This window comes from Melospiza georgiana, chromosome 4 (assembly GCF_028018845.1).
Source record: "Melospiza georgiana isolate bMelGeo1 chromosome 4, bMelGeo1.pri, whole genome shotgun sequence".
Lineage (NCBI taxonomy): Eukaryota > Metazoa > Chordata > Aves > Passeriformes > Passerellidae > Melospiza > Melospiza georgiana.
Window position 1 is genome coordinate 7,539,315 of NC_080433.1, and position 24,806 is coordinate 7,564,120.

The 24,806-nt window shown below is 43.1% G+C and overlaps 1 protein-coding gene across 4 annotated transcripts in view; it reads right to left on the reverse strand.

Moving 5' to 3' along the window:
- The window catches only part of FRMD4A (FERM domain containing 4A), a 372,469-nt gene that overhangs the window by 300,702 nt on the left and 46,961 nt on the right, over positions 1-24,806 (reverse strand). The gene's annotated exons all lie outside the window — the stretch shown is intronic.

The window sequence follows — 24,806 nt, forward strand, 5'->3', positions numbered from 1 at the left end:
ATATCCATGGGATACCAGAGTTGTGGGCTCCAGTGTTGAGGTCCACATGTCCAGGGTGATCTTGAGCCTTGCATGAACAGTCCAAAGTAATTTTGCAGGGCAGAAACCTTTCTATGGCTGCCAGCCTGGACAGAGAGGTATCCCAAGCAAGTCTCAGAGTTGAGAGCTGGATCCTTACCCCAAAGAACTGGAATTTGCTCATCAAGAAATGGGAAGTGTTCAGGCACTTCTTCCTTAGTTCAAGCAATAATGGCAACATGATCATTTCCCATTGTGTCTCACTTTACTGATTTCAGTGCTCCCAACTCCTAAATTGTGAGCCTGATTCAAAGTCCACTGAGTCCATGGCATATCTCCATTTATCCTGAGGGGACCTGAGGGTGTGGATCAAAACCAGGTGTTTGGTTTTGAGTTTGGGGTTTATTTTTAATTACTTATAAGCATTATGGCCTCATTGTGAGCTCTTTTTTCCTGATCTAAACTTTATTTTTCCCTTTAACATTTCAGTATCATTCAGATGGCCACCTCCTCTGAACCATGATTTGTTCACCACTTGCTTACATTGCTCTGTTCATTGTCGCCCTTCCTCCACCAATCCATCTAAATTTTTTAAAAAATTTTTCATTCAATTGCAAAGCCTGTAGTTCTTTATTTCCAACAGGACTGAGAAAAAGGATGATGGAAGCAGACCTCGATTTCATATCTATGACTAAAACCTGCCTTACCCAGCTCCAGAGGGGGACTGACACTTTTCCATCCTTTGGATTCAGTCAGTCCTTCCACTTGGGAAGAGAGAGCCCCTCCAAGTCAATAATACTCACGCGTTTATTCAAAATCAATACTGCTTATCACAGCCTCTGCAAGTGTGTCTCACTGTCACCTACTTAGCTCACAACCCTCCTGGCAGACTCCCAGGTTGCTGTGAAGTTGCAAGATTGAAGAAAAGAGAAAGTCAGGCAGACACAGAGACCTGCTGACATGGGATGTCACACAGGACAGATTGCCAAGAATTCCTTCATCTGCTTCTCCTTCCCTGCACTCAGACACACATGACCAGGTGAGAGACAGTCATGATCTTTGAAATCTCTGTGTTACTCTCGTTTTCTGCTTTGCCTCCTGAAAAACAGAAGGCCACAAAGATGATCAGAGGGCTCAAGCACCTTCTCTGTGAAGACTGGCTGAGCAAGGGTGGTGTTCAGCCTGGAGAAGAGAAGGCTCCTGAGATACCTTAAGAGCACCTTCCAGTACCAAAAGGGACTACAAGATTGCTGGAGAGGGACTTTGGACAAGGGCATGTGGTGATAGGACAAGGATTAATGGCTTTAAGCTGAAAAAGGGCAGATTTAGATTGGATATTAGGAAAACTTTACGGGGAGGGTGGTGAGACATTGAAATAGGCTGACCAGAGAAGTTGTGGATGCCCCATCTCTGAAGTGTTCAAGGCCAGTTTGAGAGGGGCTTTGAGCAACCTGGTGCAGTGGAAGGTGTCCCTGCCCATGGCAGGGGTGTTGGACCAAGGTGATCTCTAAAGTCCTTTCAATTCCTTTGGTTCTACAATTCTGTGATTCCTCACACCTAGTTCAGGTCGCAGCAAGGATCAGCCAGTGCTCAGGCAAAACCATAATCCAAACAGTGTGCAGTGTTTTTATACCTTGCTGCTGCCCCTGCTGAAGCAGATGGCAAGCTCCCATTGACTTTAATGAGGCCATAAAAAGCCTGTGATGCTCATGCAATATGGAGCAGCTCTTGTTTCAGCCACGCACAGTCAGTGCCACTTTTCCTTTGTTTGCTCCACAGATTAAGAAAGCCTCCACTGACCCCTGTGGAATCCCCACCTCCTATGCAGAGAGCTGGAGAAGGGTGGAGGCAAATTCACACCACAGCAGTGTCTTTGCTTGCATCTCTGCTACCCCTTAAGCTCCTCCTACCCAACCCCAGAAAGGATGGGCTCTCAAGAGCCACAGCTCACAGGTGACACAAATCACCCAGGAAAGCCAATTCCAGAGCAAGAGGGGCTGTGGGAGGATCTCAGGGCACTGGATTATACAGCAGTAAAAGGGCAGATGGTATTCAGTGCCTATTAGTGCAAAGAGACTTGTGAGGGAGAAAATAAACCCTCCTATGTGTGTGTAGGGCTGCTTTTACAGTGCTGATAGCAGTCATGAGAGAGATGCTGGAGACACTGGAGAGTTTTCTGAAAGCTTTGGGTCATACTAAGTGGTGGTGAGAAAGACAAAATGAACGTTAGAAAATCTAAGGTAAAGGGTTGAGAATAAAATACAGACTTCATTATTCCACTGTAGAAAACTCTGTGCACCCTCATTTTGAAGACTCTGTGTTGTTCTGATGACTTTGTCTTGAAAAAATAGAGAAGAGAGACAGACAAGATGCAGAGATGATCAAAGGTTTAGCAGGACTTCCACAAAATGGAGGAAATAAAATAGAGAACTTTTGGGCTTGGAAGAGTGCTGAAGTGAAACAAAAGGTTTTTAAAATCACAAACAAAGTGCAACAAAGTGGAATAGAAGAATAGTACTGGTTTGTTTCTCATAAAATAGGGACTACTGGACATGCAGCAATGTTACTGATCATTTCAAATGAACCTCACAGCACACTTTTCTGATGCTATGTCAATAAACTGAAACCTATTGCAAAAGGATACTCTGTAAGTGATTCAAAAGTAAATAGATAAAAAGAATTTAACAATTTTAGAGTAGTGAAGTCCTTCCATGACTGATAGACACAAGGGTACACCTGCAACTTTTAGCTTAGGAAGAAAATTTACTTATTGCTGGATGATCCACACCCTTATTCCCCCCTGTAAGCACTCATGGTGGACCCTGGGATTTCTGGCTCTGCCCCACAGTTGTGGGGTGCCTCATACAGGTGTTACTGACCCTATTCTGTGAGGGCAGCACAACTGCACAGCTGAGTTCTCTGTGATGGTAAAATAAAGTCTGGCACAGAAAAGCAGCCCTTGTGTCAGAAACAGAGCTGCTGATCCCCTCTACAAGATGAGGTCTTGGCTCATGGGTGGCCCATGAAATAAATGTTTTTTGTGGTTGTTTCCAGTGAAGACCCCCACCTCCTGTGCCTGCAAAAGGCAGGAACATATACATTTATTTGTAACCTTTCAGGCTTTGAGACTCATTTTTCCATTGATTACCTTAAAAAACAGGGGCTATTTATACACATTACGGTCTATAACTGTCAGCCCTGTGACAAATCACCCACCCAGTGCCTTGTCAATGATGTGGAAAATAGTGGCCATATAAACAGATCAAATGAAGTGGAAGTTAGAGAGCACAATGGCATCAGGCTGTAGCCTTTAACCTTTAAAGGCCAGAGGTCAAATCTGTCTGCACTGAGGAGTTGAAACAACCTGGGGAGTGAGTTCACCCTGGTACCCAGGGAGTGATGAACCAGCATCTTTCCTTGGGACAGGGGCAGAGTTGGCAGAGGTAAAGCCTGGGGTGCATGTGAACTTTTGCATCATGCAAAACTCTAATGGAAACTCTAATTAGGGAAGCTTCCTGTGGTGTCACCACAGCACCTGACCAGGAAGAAAGTAAATACTACTGGGAAATGTGAATCTCTGGGAGAAGTCATAGAATCATAGAAGACTAATCCATAGTCACAGGGGTTTGTGGAGAAAAGCTGCTCCTGTCTGAGGCATGTTTCAGTCAGGGGACAGTGGGTAGCAGCACTCAGAGCAGCAGCCAAGAGAGTTTCCTTTGCTGTTTGTTCGCAGCAGTTTGGGTTTATGCAGTTCCTGTGGTTCACAGCACAATGAGCAGTCTTAGGCCGAGTCACCTCACTACTACTTTACATGTGTTTTTCTACAGAATGAAACACCCTTGTATATTGGGTGAAAAATAGGTTATTTTCAGACCAACAAAAGCAATGGCTTTTCCATCCCACCTGGGGGGGGCCATCCTGCTTATTTATTTTTATTGACTCACTCTGCTTTTCCCATTTGAGTTACAATTTGACAATTGCCATTAACTGCACCTTTAACAGTTTCTCCTGGCTGCTGCCAACACATGAAAGTTAAATAGTGGGACAAGAAATTCATCAAAATCCATTGCATTGTTAAACCCTGGCAGGCTTTCTTTTGTGCAAGCCTACTAGGCCTCAATCATAACATTTTCACCTTTTGCAATTGATGAAAATGTATTGACAGGCATGCTGTGCAGGGCTTGCTGTACAGGAGGTGAGAAGGTGGGAAAGGCAGCAGAGACCTCTCCCTCCTGTGCTGCTGCTTCCCTGGGACAGCACCAAGCCTCAGCTGTGGATGGAGCATCAGGGGTGCCAAGCAACTCTGGATTCTCCAGTCCTGACTGTCCTAGGGTGACATTATGATGCTTGTATCCCCATTTGTGTGTGCTGTTAATGCTGGATATTTTGTTCTGTGCCTTCAAGACTGGCTCTGAAGAGTGAAAGTTTTGTTTTGGTTTCTTATCAGCAGCTCCCCCACAGCTGGTGGGACACACAGACATGGTGCTGCTTTTGCTTTTTGCTTGGCTTTTCACTTTGCTCTTGCTTCTGCTTTGCTTCTGCTTGCTCTTGCTTCTGCTCATTAGTTAGCTTAGCTAAACAGTCCAAATTTCTTCCTGGACTGTTTTTCCTTTCCTTTTTTTGGACCTACTCAAACCTGCTCTGGCCTGGGACCTAGGAACACGGAGAGTTTGCACCCTGTGGCCCAGCGGGGCCTACTCTGGGCAGCAGCTGCCCCAACGCCAGAGGGACTGAGAACAGAGCGACCACCCCCAGAGAGACTTTCTGAATTTGTCATCTTTTTCAGAGCAGTGACAGAGTGGTGTCATCCAGTATTGTTCATTTTGTGTGCTGGGGGGTGCTGTGCCTGTTAAATAAACAGGTTCTTTCCACTTCTCTCCGAGGAATCCTTCCTGAGCCGGCTGGGGGAAGGGGCCGTGTAGGTTTGCTTTCTGGAGGGGCCCCCTTTTAAAGATTATCTCCCAAATTTGCCCTAAACCAGGACAACCACTCAAGGGACCTCAGAAGACCCTGCACTATGGGAGAAGCTAAAGGATAAGAAATGCCATTTTTTTGGATTCCAGCCTCTTGTCCTTCTGCCTGACAGCAGGCCACCTGCTCTGCTCCACACAGGGAATCATCAGCGGCAGTGATGCGCTTTCACTGTCGGGGATTCATTCCCTGCAGCCACGGGAGCTCAAGCTCAGCAGCCAGGCACAGCTGCTGCCTGACTTGTCATCTCTGCTGACCAGGTGGGAAGTCCACAGCCTTTGATGATGGCCCAGGAGCACCCAGCAAACTGTTTTTGATGGTGGAGTTGATTTTGCTGCCAGCACAGAGTGGCATTGAGCCATGTGGATCTACAGATGCAGTGGGGCAGAAAGGAACCCCTCACAGCACACAAGGGCCCCAAAGTTGATTGGAGGAGAAACCTACCTTTATATGGGACCCTGACAACTTTCCAGATCCTTGCCTCTGCCCCACAACTCCAGTGGGACAGCAGGGAAAATCCACAAACTTTCTCTTCCCCTAACTCCATCCAAAAGAAAGGGACTGTCATCACCTGGCTCTGAAAAACCCCAAATCCTAACATGCTCAGAAAAGAATTCAAACATCACAGACACAGCTTTCCCAAGTCCAGCCTGAAGGTGTGAGCTAGGCTTACACCTAAGGTTTCCACCCTAATGGAAGGGTTTTTCTCATCCAAACTCAGACATGTCAAAATCAGATGTCTAATTTAAGTTAGTCACCTCACACTATGTTTTCTTCTAGCCACAGGTGTCCAGAGGCCACTTCTCTGATTTTAGATGCCAATTTTGGGATGACATGAACTACCTGTTGGAGACACCTACTACTTTTCATCAACTATAGGGAGACAGGAGAGTGAGTACCCCAGAATTAGATGTCTAATTTTAAAGAGTCCTGAATTAGGTCAGGAAGATCACCTCCTGTCCTTATTGGCAGGGCTGAGCTGCTTGGGCCAATGCTGAGAGACATGAGCAGAACCAAAGTGGGTGGTATCTGGGTGAAGGGAAGGACAAGAGTGCCCTGAGTGAGGTGAAGGAGAACCAAACCTAAATGAATCTTGGTGATGGAGTCAGAGTGTATAATCAAATATATTATATATGATATATAATCAAATGGGGTGCACCAGTCCGAGGCTCTTTCCAATAAAAGCAACCACAAGATGACAGAGCACCAAGAGTGGATAATGAAGCAGAAGAGAAGCCACTAGGGATAATCTAAATGCAGGGTCATGGTCTTTTATTTCTTTCCACCTGCTCTTACCAGCTTTGCACCTATGTTGTCATCCATGGGTTTTGTAAAGAAATTATTTTATCTATTTGCAGGTTAACAAATAGTTAAAGGCATTTTGGGGCAAATGGATAAAAATAAAGGAATTCATTACTTTGAGGTAACACAATGGTATTCAAGGTCAGGATTAAGGCATGATTAGCATTGTCTTTAGTATATATTATCTTGTTTATAAAATAGATCCATATTTCAACCTCAGCACCTTGGTGACCAGCAGTGGTAGGTGTGGGAAGAGCAGTGATCACTGTCAGCTTGTCAATCTCTCCAGAGACTGGGAAGAGAATGGGGAACAAAGCTCAACACCTCCTGTTTCAAAAAGGGCTTGGCCACAGCCGTGGGGCAAGTGGCTGTATCATGAGCAGAGTGAAGAGGGACTCACAGGACTACATTAATCTACTCTTTCCAATCAATTGCTTCAGTGAGATTATCACAAACATGATGGATTGGATCACTTAATCCAGTTAGACAGGAGCTCAGGAGGGTGGATAAATAAGGGGGGCAGCAGTCTTGTGGCCTCCAGTGACCCGGAGCAGCCGCCAGTCAAGCTCTCAGTGCCCTCCTTGACCTCTTTCTTGGGGCTGACAGTGCTAACCAAACACAGGCAAGTGACACAAGGGCTCTGCAAGTGCAGGCAGAGTGTTTGCCATCAGAAGGAAACATGGTGGAAACGGCACAAGGGTCTGTTTCTTCCTTGCCTTGTGCACCCCTAAGAGTGAACAAAAGGTTTGTCACTCACAAAAACAGCAACAACAACAAAGAGGAAAAAAGATAAAGCTTGACAGTGCATTTAGATATCCCTGTGAGATTTCCAGGGTTTTGAATCCTGGGTAAATGGCACATAAGGCTGGAAATGGCACCACTGGATTTTGGAGGGGGATGCAGCACAGCTGAGCTGTGTTTAATGAGGGTGCTCTGGCAGCACTACATCTGCACAGCAGCCAGTCTCTTGTCAACAAAATGCAGCCATTCCTGCCTTGTGTTATTTGATATTAACCAGCACAGTTGCTAAAAATTTAACACCTGAATTAGAGAGATTTTGATCATTAATGGCTGCATGCAATGCTACACTCAGCATGAGCCATCAGACAGGCATCTTCATTTTGTCTACACAAACCCTGAAGCTGGAAAAGGCAGCATTTGAGTTTGTTTTTGAAAAGGCTGAAATAATTCCACTCTTTACCTTTAATAACAACAGCAAAAAGTCTGCTAAATTTTCTCCCCTTTCTAAGAAAGAAAAAAGAAAAGGATGCTCACAGTGAGATAAAAGCAAGAGTGTGTTAACATAATATATGTGATTCATTATTGGCTGATCAATGATTAGATGTGGCATTTAACCTCTTGCAAAGTTTTATTAGATGGAAGAATTAGTGCCTGGACTGGCAAAGAGGGGAGGGTAGAGATCCAGAATCCTGTATATTTATACTGAGTAAGCAGACATCAAAGGATTCTCAAGCAGTTTGTGGGTGAGGATTTTGTTTTGGGAGGGTGAGAACAAATCTTCCTTCAAAAGCTCAAAAATGCAGAGAAAAATTCTGCATTTCACTGACACCAAACATTGAACTGCTGCAGTCAGAAAATGCAACCAGAGCCAAAAAAGGGTAAGAAACAGCAGAAATGAGTAGCAGAAGTCCATTCTCCTTGAATAATCACCACATACATGGACATGTTAATACACAAATACACATTGAAATATATTTAGCTTACAGATGTTTTCAAAACTTTTAAAATAAATAACAGGTTTTTATAGTCTGGCAAACCCTGTATTTTGAGGTAATTAAGGCTGATTGCTTTCAGAGCAGTCTGTTAATAGGTTTTCCTTATTTATCAAGGGTCATTTAACATTTGCAGTACACAAAACATTCCTCCAAATCATCAAGCCATTTTCCATGAGCAAGCCTGATTAAATACATGACATGATGGGTCTCACACTGGATCTCTCTGTGGCTCACAGTGCTCTATTTACCCAGCAGTTTCCATCCCAAACAGAAACAGCATCTCATTACTGGTTCCTCGAGCTGCCTTTCCCTTAAAGCTGCCCACATGGGGATTTTTCCCTTCTGAGGTCTTCAAATCTTGCTCAAGGCTGTTGTCTTACCTCTGTATAGAGATACTACAATTGCAGAGTCTTTGGGTAATATGAGCAAAAACCTCACAGTCAATTCCAATGGCATGAAACAAAACTTGGGATCTCCCTGGGGTCCCCTCTCTCTAAATTTTGCCTCCAAGCCATCAGAGGAGCAACACCATCCCTTCAGGATCTGAAGGAGAAGCCAGTAACCAACCCCTGGGTCCCTGCTGATCCCACCCAAGGCTCATGGACCTCTCAGAGTGCCCTTGGAAGGTTTGCAAGAGCAAATTGCTGACCATTGGCAGAGCAGAGGTTGATCTGAACATGAAGAATTGCAGAATGTCCTGGTCTCTAGGGAGAGCAGGGGCAGAACTGGGCTCAGATCCACTGGAGTGACGTGATCAGAGGGGGCTGCACCGTGCAGCTCCCCAGGAGCAGCCAGGCTGGAGGAAACAGGAAGCAGCTGTTTTGTGCAATTATTTCCTCACAATGGATGTATTGTAGGAGAGGGCAGGAAGATGTGTATTTCTGTGAAGAACCTCTCTTGTGAATAGGTAATCAGCAGTAATTGAAAACTCCAGACAGCTTCTTGTGGGGGGGAATCCAAATCATACAGTGACAGAAATGTGAGTGAGACAATTTGCTTCCTCTCCCACAACCACAGCTTGTCTCTGACAATCTGGCAATACTGGCTGAAAAGGCATGCATGGCCTTCAGTGGGTTTTGTCTGAAAACCACACAGAATCCTGGCTGTTTTCTGGAATCAACTCTCATCTTTAGTACCTTAATTTACCAGATCTGCTCTGCTCTATATTTTGATTGCATTTGTCAAGTGGAGAGCAAAATGTCACAGGAAAACTAGGAAAAAACATAGAAAATGCCTGACTCTCAGGGAGGGCAGTAGATGAGTAGAAGATACAGAAGAATGAGACTAAACTAAACAAATTTCAAACTATTTGGGAACTGCCAGCTTCCATTATTGTACTGCAAATCTTACAGCATTTGTTGTTTTTTTTTCCAAAAGCCCCAGAGAATATAAGGCTCACTTTTATAGACATAAATGCCTTGCTTTTACAAAGAAAACAATGAAAATAAGCAAAAATATAAGCCCCAAACAAATGGAACATGGCAAACAAACAGACCTAACCCCCACCCAACTCCTTTCCTATCTACATTGATCTTCCCTTATAATGTATGTGTGGAATAGACAGCTTGCAATACATGACAGCACAATTAAAATGATAGCTTTGCTCTCTGTGGAAAGATGGCATTTATGGCAAACTGAACTTTTTCAGCATTTTTGCATACACATTCAAGAAAGTTGGAGAACATTTATTTAGTTTGGTTAAAATGCCAAAGTCTGAAAGCCAAACCAACTGATGAAAGATACTCAGCTTTTACAGTATGCAAAAACTAACCCAAAGAAACATAATCATGTTTTATTTAAAAGCACACACCATACACACTCTCTGATGAATAATATGAGCTGAGTGAAAATCACTTACTCTTGCTACAACACCCTGAACTCAAGGACTTGGTGACGCAGTTGCCAATCCCTCGTTCTCAAGGACCATCTGCTCCTGAATCTCATCTCAAATGCTTGCAGACACATTTTTAGCATTTTTGAACATGTACATTTACTGGTGCTTCCCTCACACACCTCTTGGAAACCCACAGCCCCAGAATGGCTGTATTTCTCTGTTAAAGGACAGGTAGAAATATAAGTGCCATTAAGTTTCAGAGTTAAAATCCCCCTGAGTTAAAGGGGTCAAACTGCCTCTTCCATGATGCTGCCTCTCTCTTTGGTGTGGGAACACATGAGATCAAATCTCATCCAGTTTTCTTCATAAGGAGGCAGACATGGCATCTTTGAAAGAAAGATAATTCTTAGAGGACTGATGAGGTTACTAAAGAAACACTGACACGGTGCATTAACGAGGGCCAGTCTGATCTGACCTCTGCCTGAGCCACTGAATATTGTGGGATTGCTTTTAATATTGACTGTTCTTCAGGGAGCAGGAGGTCATGAGCTGCATGTTTCATATGGTGTGTGAGTGGTTTGTGGATGACTGATGCCTGCTGGTCTTTGGGGCTGCATGGATCACTTGCAGTCAGAGGCACCACGTGTGATTAAAAATAACTCTGGGCTCACTCAGGATTGCTGTGGGGCAAAAGGTTATTAAACCTGGCTGAGTTCATAACAAGATGATCCAGAGGCATTCACAAGATCTCTTAAGGCAACTGAGATTGTGGGTTAGGGTCTAACATCATAAAGGGCATTTTAAAATTGGTCATATTACATCTGTGAGAATGCATCCACCTTGGACGTAGGAAAGCAGCCATGCAATAATCAGCCTTCTCCTTTTATTTCAGGAAAATCACTCCCAAACTCAGAATGTTCATGTCATATGACTCTTAGTTTATCCCAGTGCTGCATCTTGAAGGGTTCATTTTGCAAATCCTGTCCTTAACAATCTTTAATGTCCATAACATTAGGACTCATACTCCTATAAAACCCTGACAAAAGTCTATTCATTTACAGTATGATCAGGGAAAAAAACATATTTGCAAACCAGATTACAGCAAACCTCTTTCCACCAGCCAGTAAATTTTACTCAGGAATGCAAAAAGCCTAAGAAGCTTTTTGAAATCACACCACTTGAAGGACCACAATGGCTATTGAGAACTGTGCTAGGCAGTGCTAAGATGTATACAACATCTGCAGGGGATGTAGAGAGATGTTCATCCAGGAGCTGAAACTCCAAAGCAGCCTGAAGGTGTTTCCAACAAACCAGGTCACCCACAATGACCTTGGTCTTTATGATTTTATGTCTTACACCCCTTGGCTGATGTCAACGTCACAGCCAGAGGAGAGGATGAAGCTCATGGACTTTGTCAATTGGGACAGCTGATCAAAGTTGTTTCTCCTAAGTTTGTTTTGACTCCCTGTTCATTTCTAGCCCATACTGGGGCTTTTTCTAAGTCCCTGAGTGACCTTATTCTTAGTGAGATTTGTAAGACTGTTGATTAGTGATGCTCTGCTCTATCAACTCTCACCTGTGAGGCCATGAACTCAGCTCATGAGGCCATGAACTCACCTCATGAGGCCCAGCTCATGACAGATCCAGAGGAGGGGACTGCAGCCTTCCCAGCCAACCTGAGGACCACAAGCACAACCCTTGTAGCTCTACCAGACAGCACAAACATGGAGCTAATCCTCTCTGCCCAGACCAAGGAGTGTGTGTAAAGCCATGTGCTATTTCACATGGGGAATGCTCTTTTGGACTGAATCTTCTGGTTTGTCTCAAATGATGTGTGGCTCACCTCACAAAGTGGTCTTGAAGGACATGAGCTAGGTTCCTTCCAGGTAAACCCCAACTGAAATATGATGCAGAAGCATTGCAGGAACACAGCTAATGTGCTCCAAACAGTGATGGACCAGACAGTTTATAGGATGTGGATGAAGCTTGCCTGGAGTAAATGCCTGGAAATTGGTGCAAAAGAGATCCTTGGCACCGACTGTTTCACTTCCCAGACCTGCTGCTGTTGGGTCACACTTCTTCCCAAGGAAACCTGGCCAAAGGCTCCAAACACTGGGACTGTACCATAAAACTCATCCATTGGATGATGGGGTGACATTAGGAAATGTTCTGATTACAAGCCCATTTTCCCCTTGTAAAGAGAAGAGGATCTCACCTCTTTCAAGTCAAAACACAGATGACATAATATCAGTAAAGCCTCTGCACTAACTCAGCCTAAGTGGCACATGAGAGATATGAGAGATGCTCATGAGCTTAGCAAGAGAGGGACCCCTAAGTCATAAGCTGGAAAATGCTAAACCATTTGTTATTGCATCTTCTCTGCTCTTTTTTTAACTCACTTATCATGGAAGTGGCGAACTATTGTTCCACCCTGTTTGTTTTTTTCTTTTTGTTTTGTTTTGTTTTGTTTTGTTTTGCTTTTGCAAAGCATTTGAAGTTGTCAAGGACCTTCCTAAGTTTTCAGAGGTCCCATTAGAAAATCAGGTCTGGTTGAAGTGCTCTTGAGTGATGAATATGATAGAAAATGCTGATTTCAGTAACTGAAGAAGAACGGGCTGGGAAATAAGGCTTGGGGTAAAAATATGTGATAGACCAAAGTTCATTATGGAGCTGAGAGCTCTCCTGCCTCTGAGACAGCTCCATACAGTCTGTTAGGGAACAGCATTGGATAAACAGAACATGGACTATATACAGCTGACATCAGGTATTTTCTTTGGTGAAATTTACAGCAGGATGGAATTCCCTGCATTTTAAACACAGAATCCTTACCCTTCGGCTCTGTGCTTCATCTTTTTGAAGACCAGACAACATGGAATTAAACTTTCCAACCCTTGTTCTTGAGGAATAAACTCTCAAATGTGGAATTCCAAAATGCAGATGAAAAATATAAATTAAAAAGTACACATATCAACAAAACACAACCTTTCTGTTAATATGGTTTTTAAGCCAATACCATCAGGGAAGGAAAATTACTCATGATTTTAACTGTAGGATCTGTCACTCTATTATAACACAGAATTTAAATGAGCCTTTTCTCATACACTGCTTCATCTGTGTGTGAGTTGAAGTGCAGTTAACATACACGTGGTGTTGGACTCTGTGTGGCACTTGGGAAAAGCACAACTTGAACGCAATTGAGACCTGTATAAAAATAAGAAAGGGAAAATTCAGGAGGAAGAATTCAATTTCACTTTGTGGTTCAGATCTGACCTGAGGTGTCAAACAGGCCACAACAATTCAACAGACTCTATAGATAGAATGGGTCCACAGTGGAGAGAGATTGAAAAATTAATTCCATCCACCTGTCACTGAGTTAGGAAAAAACAGAGGAGGGATCTCTCTGTACACAGTCTGACCTGTGCACATCAGGACAAGGAACACAAACAGACGTATCAAGATCTTTCCTTCTCTCTGAGTAAGAACATGTTTTGTAAACAAATGCACAGCATCTTGCATACACTTTAATTTAGATGCTGTCAGTTTTCTTATCACAAAGCCCTCCTTTCTTGTGGCTTTTAATGACGTCTTTTGTAAACTGCTTGGACACCCCCTCCCAGGCTGAGCAGCTGGAGCAGGCTGGCTCACTCCAAGAGTTGGGAACAGAAGATTTCTTCTCTCTGTTGAGCATAATCCATGTGGGATTGCAGAGTGCCTTCTAGCCGTGCATCAGAGAACCACAGAATAGGGAACCCACTCACAGAATAGAATTGGGTTAGAAGGCACCTTTAAAAATCTTTTGGTTCCAACCCAGGTTGCTCAAAGCCCTATGCAAGCTGTCATGAGCACTTCCAGGGATGGGGCATCCACAGCTTCTCTGGGCAACCTGTGCCAGGGCCTCAACACTCTCCCAGTAATGAATTTCTTGCTAGTATCTAATCTAAAGCTGCCCTCTCTCAGTTTAAAGCCATCCTATCCTCTTTCAGTTTAAAACCATTCCCCCTTTTCCTGTCACTTCATGCCCTGCCAAAGGCCCCTCTTCATCTCCCTTGTAGATCCCCTCCAGGTCCTGGAAGGTGGTCCAAGGTCATCTTGACACCTTCTCCTCTCCAGGCATCCTCAGCCCAGCTCTGTATGCCCAGCAGTGCTGTATCCATGTCCAGAGCAGAGCCCAAGAGCAAACCACCCAGAGAAAAATCAAACATCAAATGCAGGGGTGGGAGGCTGAGCTGGCTGCACCCCCAATTGCAGCATCCTGCACCTCCCTCTAGAGACATCCAAAGGCACCTTCCTCTCTTTGCCAGCACAGGGATTCTCAGCCCCACCTCCCAGGACTGAGTTGCTAGGCACTTAAATTATAGATACAAATTGGGACCCTAAATTAGGCAGGCTCAATCCCACACCTGGTACTTATATATTATGAAACAGCCTTTCATTATACCATCATGTATTTTCTTTTTGTTCTCCCTGAAGGATTGTTGCTTCATTTGGGATGCAGGATGGCCAATTGCTGGCAATGTATCCTGGCTGAGTTACTTAGGAAGGTGATGCCCACAGACTTGCTGAGTCTGGGAAGTGTGCAAAAAACTTGGCAGAAAGGTACAGGAAGAAAAAGAAGTGGGCTTAGGCTTAACACAGTGCAGATAGTTCAATAGACAGCTGAACAGGGGCTCCTGTCTCACACAGGCTCAAAACTGGGATGGAAAGATAAGTCCCTGGGAAGTTCTGCTGTCTGGTAATTCAAACACTCCTTCCTTCCCCTGAACACAGCAGTCACTATTTCAGTATAAACTTGGACTTTAACAGACTGGTAATGCTGAAAAATTGCCAAGCAAAAGAAAATCAGCTCCCAGTGCAGAAGCTATTAATCTGAAAATGTCACCAATGGCTATTTCAGCCACTTACATATTCCCTCAGCTCCCTTCCAAATGTAGAAATTTCTCTACATCATCTTTTTTCCACAAAACCCCCAGTTTTCTCTAAACATAATTTTTCTGACCATGACAGACATTCTCACTGATGTTAAGTTTTCCTGGTCAGGTATTGTTGGACACCCTGGGAGAGACCTGGACTTTGGCCCTTCCATTGCTTGGCACCAGGCACTTCACTCAATCTGCAGCTCTCACCTTTCTCCAGGCTAAAATCAGAAGTAAATCCTGGAATTAGGTCTGAAATAATACTGAATACTGAAGTCTGTCTTGGCAGCATTTCAACTGTATACTGTGTTCTGTAATGCTTTGAAAAATAAAGTTCTAGGTGTTTCCAATAATGTAGCTAAATTGAGTGGACATTTTTGACCTTAAAATCTCTTGTACTGCAGCTCCTCATCTGTAAAATGGTGGTAAAAGCATCTTGTCTCCTCACAGATGTGTTTATAAAACTGACATTTGTGAAGGTCCCTGATAATATATAGTAGGGAGAACATTAAAAGCACCCGTGAGGCAATTTATAATTCTGCCTTCAAAGCAGTATTTCAATAGTGCTCAGTAATAGTGTGCAGCACTTTATACACGGGTTTTTTGGTTGCAATTCATATTTGATTTTTCGGTGTCAGTCAAACAAGAAAGTATAAAAGTTTTTCTTAGTGACATCTTTCTATATTCAAATGAGAACCAAACTAGCAAGGAAATTACATGATTCTAATTATGCTTTGTGCATATAAATCAGCTGTGAAATAATTTGAAACTCTTGTGTGTTTGGGATCTTTATCAATGAGGCAGAATAATTACCAACAAACCTCCATTAAGCCTCACTTTAAAAAGAAATGGTTATTAAATATGAACACAATTCTACACTTCAAAGTCAAAATGACTCCCCAGTGGACTGGGCAGATATCAAGGCTTGTATGCATCAATGTGCATATCTCCCAAAAAATTAAATTGTAATTATTTTCCATTTAAAATAGGAATTCCCCCCTTTACCTTTTATCGGGGCAAGAGATTGCTGTGACCTAGAAACAAAGTTAAACTTGATCAAATGCAACATGGCAGTCAAATAGCCAGTCTAAATGCAATGTCAATAAACATAAACCAAGCATTGATACAATTCTCAATAATGCAGATTCTCAATAAGCATAGAATATTTTATTCTCCCAAGTAGCAAACCATGTATGGATCAAGCAATAAAAGACATCAGTTTCTCTCTTCGATCTGGTCCAGTGAACACTGATAATAGATCTTGCAAGATAGGCTGAAAAAAGTTTATTGCTGAACATCAGCAACAAAATAATAAATTAAAAATTCCCATAAACAGCTCTGAAAGGTAAATAATGTCCTCTTGCACTGCTTTGTCCAACAAAGAAACTCACTTCCCTTTTCAAAGAAGGCAAACAGCCTACTCCTGAATTTACATTGATGAAACAAGTACCTGGGGGTGAAGCTGTTTGTCCCAGCCTGGTCAGGGAGCTCCCTCACTGCTGCACACCTGTGTGCATGTGTTGGTCATAATCCACTGTGGGTCACCCCACAGTGTCCCCACACAGGGACACAAGTGCCCTTCGCTGCTGGGACACCCTGCAAGACCTGCTCCCAGGCAGAAGTTTGAAAGGTGTTTTGATCTGATTCCCTCTGAAGGTCTTATAATCAGTCACCCATTTCCTAGGTGAGCAGCAGAGTCCCAAAAGCCCTGCAGATGAGATGGCACTCCAGCAAATCTTCCTCCTGCCTTTGAGGAGGGATGGTCCCTGTGGCTTCTGCAGGGGGGCTGTCCCCACATTCACAGCAGCAACATCAAGTCTGGGCTCTGCAGAAGGATTTACTGCCCTGGGAAGGCAGAGCTGCAGGTGCAGGACACACACAGCTCCTGCAGGGGCACCTGGGGCGCTCCTGGCACAGGGAGCCGGGAATTCCTCTGGGAAAGCCCTGCCACAGCTCCCTCTGCGGGCCCTGCCCTCCCGTGGCCCACAGCATCCTCCCCTCCCAGCCTGCACGCCCAGAAACAGAGGCTGAGCAGGGCTGGAGACAGTGCTGGATGTGGGGGTTCATAGGCATGCAGACCCCATGATGTGCCTGGGAAAACAAGGTTGAAGGATAATCACATTTGGTGCAGTGAAGTTCTAGGATTTATCACTTGGTGAGGAATAAGTAGTTCACTTCCAGGATGGAACCCGATTACAGCAAGATGGGAAAGGCGACTTGGAAAAATGTTTAACCCTTCCACTGAACCTCTTACTCAAATGATTATTCAGTGTTTTCCTCCCCACTGGAGCAGTTTGATCCCTCCTGGCCTGCTGGGGAGGCACCTGCCACATCTTGGCCCTGGAGGATTTGGGACAAATCCAGCCCTTGTTCCAAACACAAACCATGCTGCTCATGCAGGAATTACAGCATATCTGGGGGCTCCCCAGCAAACACAAGTCATTGTATCACCTTACTGTGCCCTTCCCTGTGCCACAACCATCTCCTGCTCTCACCTGTATTGCAAATGGATGTCTGCTCCAGTTCCCATGAGGGAAAGTCTCCCCAAAACCACCTTGGGGTATTTTCAGAGGCCAAGCAGCATGGATGGCTGCAAACAGAGCTTCTTATCAGAACTGGCTGATAAAAGGAAGATTTCAACAACAGAACTTTTTTAGTTTTTTTTGCATGAGATTATTGCTCAGGTCTGATAATAAAAACATGCATGATTGCCTACAACAGAGGTGTTCTCACAAAAAACATCATGCTCATGCTTCCTATGGAAAAGAACATAACTATTGTGAAGGTGAAAAATGGAAGCAGCTATAAATGTATATTTGAAATCAAATACAGGTGCAGGTTAACACTTCTTGCAGACAAACTCCACCTCACATTCTCCAGCTATCCCTGCACATCCATTTGAAGGGATGGGAGAAAGACAAGACACATTGTCAAGCTAAAGCCACCAGAGCCAGGATGTCACCTTTCTGCTGCAGTGTGATGTGTGCATCAGAGGAATCCAAGGTGGTCTCATTCTCTTTAGACCAAACTCTCACCAAGTTTGGTGAGAAACTTTCTGTGCAGACACACTCCACAGCAGTGACAGCCTCCCACAGCAGTGACAGCTCTGCCCCTGCCTGTGGCCCTGCTCCTGTGACACATGCCAGCTCCCCAGCCAGCCCAGCAGACAAGGAGGGATTCAGTGCAGACAGCCTCAAACAGCCCCAGGCAGCCTCGCCCGGCTCTGGGGTGCCGGGTCTGCTGAGGACAAGGACCCTGGACCCTGGATGCTGGATCCTGGATGCTGGATGCTGGGTGCTGGACCCTGGATGCTGGGTGCTGAATCCTGGACCTTGGACCCTGGATCCTGGATTCTGGCTCAGCCTCTCCTGCTGTGACACACACTGGCTGACAGGGCTCCCTCTGAAGCTTAGCCCACACGTGATCATGAAACCTCTGCACAGCTGAGCTTTAAAGACTTTCAGTTCAGGGGTATCTTAACATTCCAAATGCAAAGAAGGTCCTGCTGCTCTGGCACTGGCAACACTTCCATTTCAAGCATTTAATTTCATTACTGAGCCTAGCCCAAAGGGCTTCTCGTCTGTATTCTCGGCCTTGCAAGGATTGATTTGAGATCTACCTTCCTATCTTCTAGTAAATGTAATTGAGGTTTGAAACAACCAGGTTTCAAACTATTAGAAGCATTAATGTTCTGTGAGGATGGAAGCTCCATTACTTTACAGCTGAAATTCCCTTGTAGCTGTTTATTGACCTATAAAGACGTGACATAAATGCATCCTTGACATGAAGAAAATGGTGAGGCAGGTATGACATTTCTCCCTCAGGCAGTTACTGCAGCTCCAATTATCTTATCTGCAGGAAAAGTGGCTACAGAAACCTAATCACTGCTTCATTTACTTATAGCCAGCCAAAACCAGACCACTCAGCAACTCTACCTGGCTCCCTATCCCTGAACACTTCCCCACCAAGGGCTGTAAGTGATTTAGCACCACTAAGAAGCGAATAATCAGGTTGCATGGTCATTTCTGACAAACTGGTAGAATTTTCTAACCAAGAAACTGTGCTACAAAATAAAACATTTGGGGAAAAGACCCACACCACCACTGCCACCAAAACCACTGGCCCTAGAAAATCAATGTTTCTTTTGGACCTGAATTAACTTGCAATCTAATACACTATACAAACCCTGACATGAATGCAGAGATTATATTGATCAGCCAAATTGGAAAGGGTAAGAGAAACAGGGGAATTAACATTTGGGCAGTAGTTAAAGCAAAGAGCTGTAGGAGAAAGAAGAGACATAGAGACATGCTCCCTCCCCCTTACATATCCCTCTTCTAATTACATTTAGCTAATCCGTTCAATTAACATTGATGAATTTTATGATGAAAAGCATAATGAATCCATTAAACACAAAACAAGTATTGGCATAAATCCTTTTCACCCCAGGAAGTGAATTATATCAGAAGAGCTACAGTAATTTACTAATAAAGTGATCTAATGATGAAAAGGAGCCATTCATTTTGTGGCCAGTTAAGATCCAGGCTGGCAGGGGCTGGATCCTCTGGATCAGATGGTGATGCTGAAGGACTTGCTCCACTCCCAAGCTGCAGTGATTGGAAGCAGAATTGGGCCAACTGCCCACGTCACTCGCTGCTACCTAATAATAATAATAATAATAATAATAATAATAATAATAATAATAATAATAATAGATGTTACACCGACACTGTCAGGATTTTTCATCTCCCCGCTCCTGCTAGACTCTTATATAAATAGCCAATTTGTTAAGCAGTTAGTCACTGCTTTATAATTCATAGACTCTCATGGAAGTTTTAATGAGAAACCACAAAAGCAGTAAGAGGGAAGTAGGGGCTGAGACAACTATTTATAAAGCAGCAAATATCCTGCTAGAACAGTCTCATCGTGTGACGTGTGCGTTACATTTCTATCGTGTGCATGCTAAATTTATATGTCATGCATTCCCTTAACAAGACTATTCATACAACTATGATAAATAGGGCCATAATCTGTGGCCGTTTCCATCCTTCTGTATGCCAGCAGAAGTCTCTTAGCAACCGTTGTTAGGGGCAACGCCAGCATCCAGCATCTTTTCGTGGAATTCAGCAGCAACCAAGCTTCCACTGGCTTACGATGGAGGCTCCAGCTATACCTCAGAGAAAACAGAGCCTCCCTTCCCCCTCCCACAAATCCATCCTACTGAGAGACACTCACTGCACAGAGTGAGGCTCAGCAATTATTAGAAATTATCAATTTAGCAAAATCCGAGTGGCCGTTCTGGACATGACGTGCATCTCTTCTCCTTTCGCACTACAAGGCTCTTAGCTTGTTCTCCAGGATCACAACAGCCTTGTCCTCTCCCCAGCCTGCTTAAAATTCACATCATAGCCTTTAAATGAGGCTAGGGAACCTCTGAAATGTGCTACAAAGAAATCCCTTTACTAGTCCCCTGTTGAGATGTGTCAGGGATGCACTTCCAGAGCCATGTGCCATGTGTCTGCCTGTAAGGTTGCAGCCATGATCTTAATGCTCCTTTAATATTTTATTCTGACTGTAGCCTAATGCCATCTAATTGCTGAGCATCCCCCGCAAGAGGAGTTGCTGCAATTCATCTGTTTTTCCAGGATGCCGTTTTTATTTTCAGTGGGAACACAGACAATCTTTCTGAATCAGGAGTCTCCAGATGGTGCCAGAATGCTGAAGGGTCTTCTGGATTAAAGGAGAAAAAACCCCAAATGGGTAAAATCCAACCAAAAAAGTGATGGGGGTTTTATGCCAATCAAGCCAAAGTGTGTTTTGAGCACCGCCAGCTTTAATGATGACATCTGTGATATGGGCTGAGAAGGGCATTGGGCTGCCTCTTCCCTGGGGATTATATGAATATTTCATCTCAAATCAATTACTGAGATCTATTCCCACTGCTCCCCTTAAGGCTGTCAGCCAACTCACGTTAAACCTCCTGTTCTGAGGCAGTTGACATCTCAGCCTCAAAGCAAATCCAAAAAACCACATATACAAAGCCCTCTCTGGTCTGAAATTTGGCATCAGAAGGGCTTATCCTGAAATGACATCATAATGTTTTGATGAATGGAAAACTTTTATTTTTAAAAAAAATTCCCAGCAATTTTCACATATACCTTTTCCCTCATTTGCATTTAAATTACTTCATTAGATGCTGTGCCATTTTCCTTGTGTTTTATTTGTCTTCCAGGAATACTTTCTTCCCTCTCCCTTTCAAACCTGAAAATTTGGCAAGTTTCACCCAAGCTCCATGTTGGAGCAATATTTAGATTCAAACCAAAAGAGCCAGGACTGTCAAAGTTGTGGGCAACATTCTCTTCATTGCAAGCAGTTGTACAGCTGTCAGATCAGCACAACAGTTGAAATATTATTTGCCATAATACTTACGCACCACTGGTTGATTTATGGATCTTATGTCAGATTTAGATTTGAATTTCCTTGTTTATCCTACAGTTGAATCATTGCCTTGTTGCTCCCTCCCATGAGAACTGGTCAGGAATTTCAAGCTTATATTTGCCAGGTAAGGAATTATTCTGCTCTGCTTGGAATTAGCATCACTTTCTCAGCCTTGTTTGATTAAATATCCTTCTGTATCTCTTAGCCTTCAGCCCTGATCAGATCCTTGGGATACAGCAGGAAGCCAAAAATTCCCTTTTCACAGATTTCAGAGACTTTTTGGCAAGAAAATTTCTCAACTAGTTTTAGAGCCTTGTAACACAGACACTATGGACTAACCCTGAGCCAGTTCCTTGACCCTTACTCATAACCAGAAAAACAAATTAGAGCCACCACTCACCCTTGGGATGAGTTGGATTTGAAGGGGCATTCTGACATTCAGGTGTCAAAATTCAGACAAAACTCTCCCCCTTTACTGCTAAGAGGAAAAGGAAGACTGTGAAGAAGAAGAAAGAAGAAAAAGAAGGAGAAGGAGAAGGAGAAGGAGAAGGAGAAGGAGGAGGAGGAGGAGGAGGAGGAGGAGAAGGAGGAGGAGGAGGAGGAGGAGGAGAAGGAGGAGAAGGAGAAGGAGAAGGAGAAGGAGAAAAGGAGAAGAAGGAGAAGGAGAAGAAGAAGAAGAAGAAGAAGAAGAAGAAGAAGAAGAAGAAGAAGAAGAAGAAGAAGAAGAAGAAGAAGAAGAAGAAGAAGAAGAAGAATCATCATCTCAGGTGTACTGTGACATTATACAAGAAATTTCATGTCAGACACAGCTATCTGGAAAATGGGCCAGTCCTTTTTTTCTTACAGCCATTTGCTTCACTTAAAAATCCCAAATCTTTTGGGATGTCCCTGCACATCCCATCCCTGGGCAGATCTCCCCTGGAAAGGATTTCCATATAATGCTCTAACAAGCCCTTGGGCTAAGCTCAGCCCCCCACAGTAAGGCAGGCCCCTGTGCAAAGGAGGGCAAGGAATTACCCAAGAAAAAACATATTGTTTCAGCAAAACACTAAAAACATCAGATTTTGAGGTGATGGGAATAGCAGAAGCATTAACCTTTTTTCTTCTGAACACCATGAGCAAGTGAAAGGAGCAGGGAAAAGCATGGTGTTCACCTCAGAGAGATCTGACACCTGGTTATTTACAGGGTGATCACAGATTTGTGCAGCCTTAATTGCAAGGTAATTCAACTCTTGTGGAAAGAATGCAGCGGAAAAAAGGGGAAAAAATCAAGAAGGGAGAGAAGAGTGAAAAAGGAAAAAAAAGTAGGTCTAAGAAAGACTACAGTTCATGAAAAAATATCACTTATCAACACTATGACATATTGAAAGACAGAGATAATACATGGCAAAGGAACTCAGCACAGAAAGAGGCATTTAACCAACTTTGCAGTGTGGTGCCCTGTCTCAGTTGGATGAGGCTGCTTCATCCCAGCATGCAGGTCACAGAACCTTGTCTCTGGATGTCAACAAGATCCTCAGGGTCCTTTAATTTCATTTACTTTTAATTGCTCTTGGCAATTAGGCACACCTACAGATTGAATTAAACTTTAAGGATGGTTTCTCTGATGTATCATAAGTTTGATAAGACAGTAATTAATAGAGCAAATATTAGACTTACAAGTGCCCTCAGTGCTAACTGACAGCACCTCTGGCACCTTTTTAATGTGAATGTTCATTTTACAAGGCCATGCACGCTCACAGATGTATTTGAATTCTTGCATTGGACAGGAAGAAGCAGCCTTCAGGAAAATCCTAGTTGTAGGTTTGCATTAGCTGGAGAACAGATACAATTTCTTTTGTGACTGGAACTAATGCAATCTGCAAGAAAATCAATGCAGGTTCACAGGGAAATAACCAGAGAGTTAGCAGAGCATAGTGCAGCCTGACAGAGACATGCTCTGCTAACACTGAATCATGCTCAGCAGTCATGCTTTTGATCTTGCTTCCTTCATATTACAGCCAAGCCTTCCAGACTACCAGGAGTGCATCACACAGCTTCCAAACATATCAATCTTGCACTCACTTCTACTGCCTGCCCTGGTATTTGCATTATGAAGACTGATCTGATTATTCAGTGCTGGTTCCAGCAGTGAGTGTTCTCCACGCTCACTTGGATTACCAATGTGAAAAACATAGTGGCAGGACTAGAGACTAATTATTTTTAAATGGATTTATTTTTTTCACTTTTACAAAGGTGCTGGCCCTATTTACTCCATGCCTCTGATCAAAGATGCATTAAAGCATCTTCCTATCTGCAAATGAGAACTTCATTCAGGCATGGTGTTTGTGTGTGAGCCCTAGTGCTTTTTTTTCTACTCATTTCTAATGCAGTATTGAGTTGTTTGGGTTTTTGTTTGGGGGATTTTATTTTATTTTATTTTATTTTATTTTATTTTATTTTATTTTATTTTATTTTATTTTATTTTATTTTATTTTATTTTATTTTTATTTCTAAAAAGGCTCTAAAGCAATCATGCTTTGTGATGCCAAATCTGTTTGGAAGGAAGAAAAACTAACAGGTCCTGAATCATCAGGGCAATTCTAGAGGAAATTTATGTCCCAGAAGAGGATAAAAAAAAAAAGTGAAAATAAATAGTGAAGGAATTTATTTACATACATCATTGCAGAGCTAAACACAGTGCTGCAAAGATGTAAAAATGGAGCAATACACAGAGAGGAAGATGGACTGTACCCAGGAAAACAAAAGTATATCTGACACAAAGGGATTCCATTGCATATGGGGCCATGTGGCTGTTGGTGTGAAAAGCCCAGAAGTAGAAAATTCATCACTTTCAAAATGCTTATATTTGTGCTAATCTGTAGAACACAATATGTGAAAATCTGCTGCTTTATTTGGTGAATGAAGAAGCAACAGCAAACATTTGATATAAAGGGACACTTGCAGGTCAGGAATAGTTTTTACCTAGGACCACAATAGAAATATGCATTATTAAGGGTTAGATATACACATTATTAAGGGTGTTGTCCCCCTCTCAGCTGGAAAACCCTTTCCACCCTGCTCATGATTTTATTGGGATTTACAATTCAGGCTGAAATTTTCATTCTGGATGATTATTCCTTTCTCCTCCTCAATTCAGGCAAAAGCTGGAGCTGTTCATTATAGTAAGATTGTTAGGCAGTGAGGGAGGTGGAGTGAAGGCATTTTCCAACCCTTGGAGAGCTGTACAAACCCAAGCCCATGTGGCACCTACTTGAGAGTTATCATCAAGGATCATCTGTGCACCATAATCTCACTGCAGAGTTTTGCTCTCCCATGGAGAACTGCCCACCTAGTTAAACTGTGAATGCTTATATATGCAATATATATATACATATGTATGTATATTATATATATATTATATACAACACATATATATATATGTATGTTGTAAAAATACATATATATGTATATATATGTGTACATATATATATAGACACACATATATGTATATATATACACATATATATATATTTTATATATGTGTATATATATACAATATACATATATATATACAATATACATATACATGTACATATACATATACATATAAAA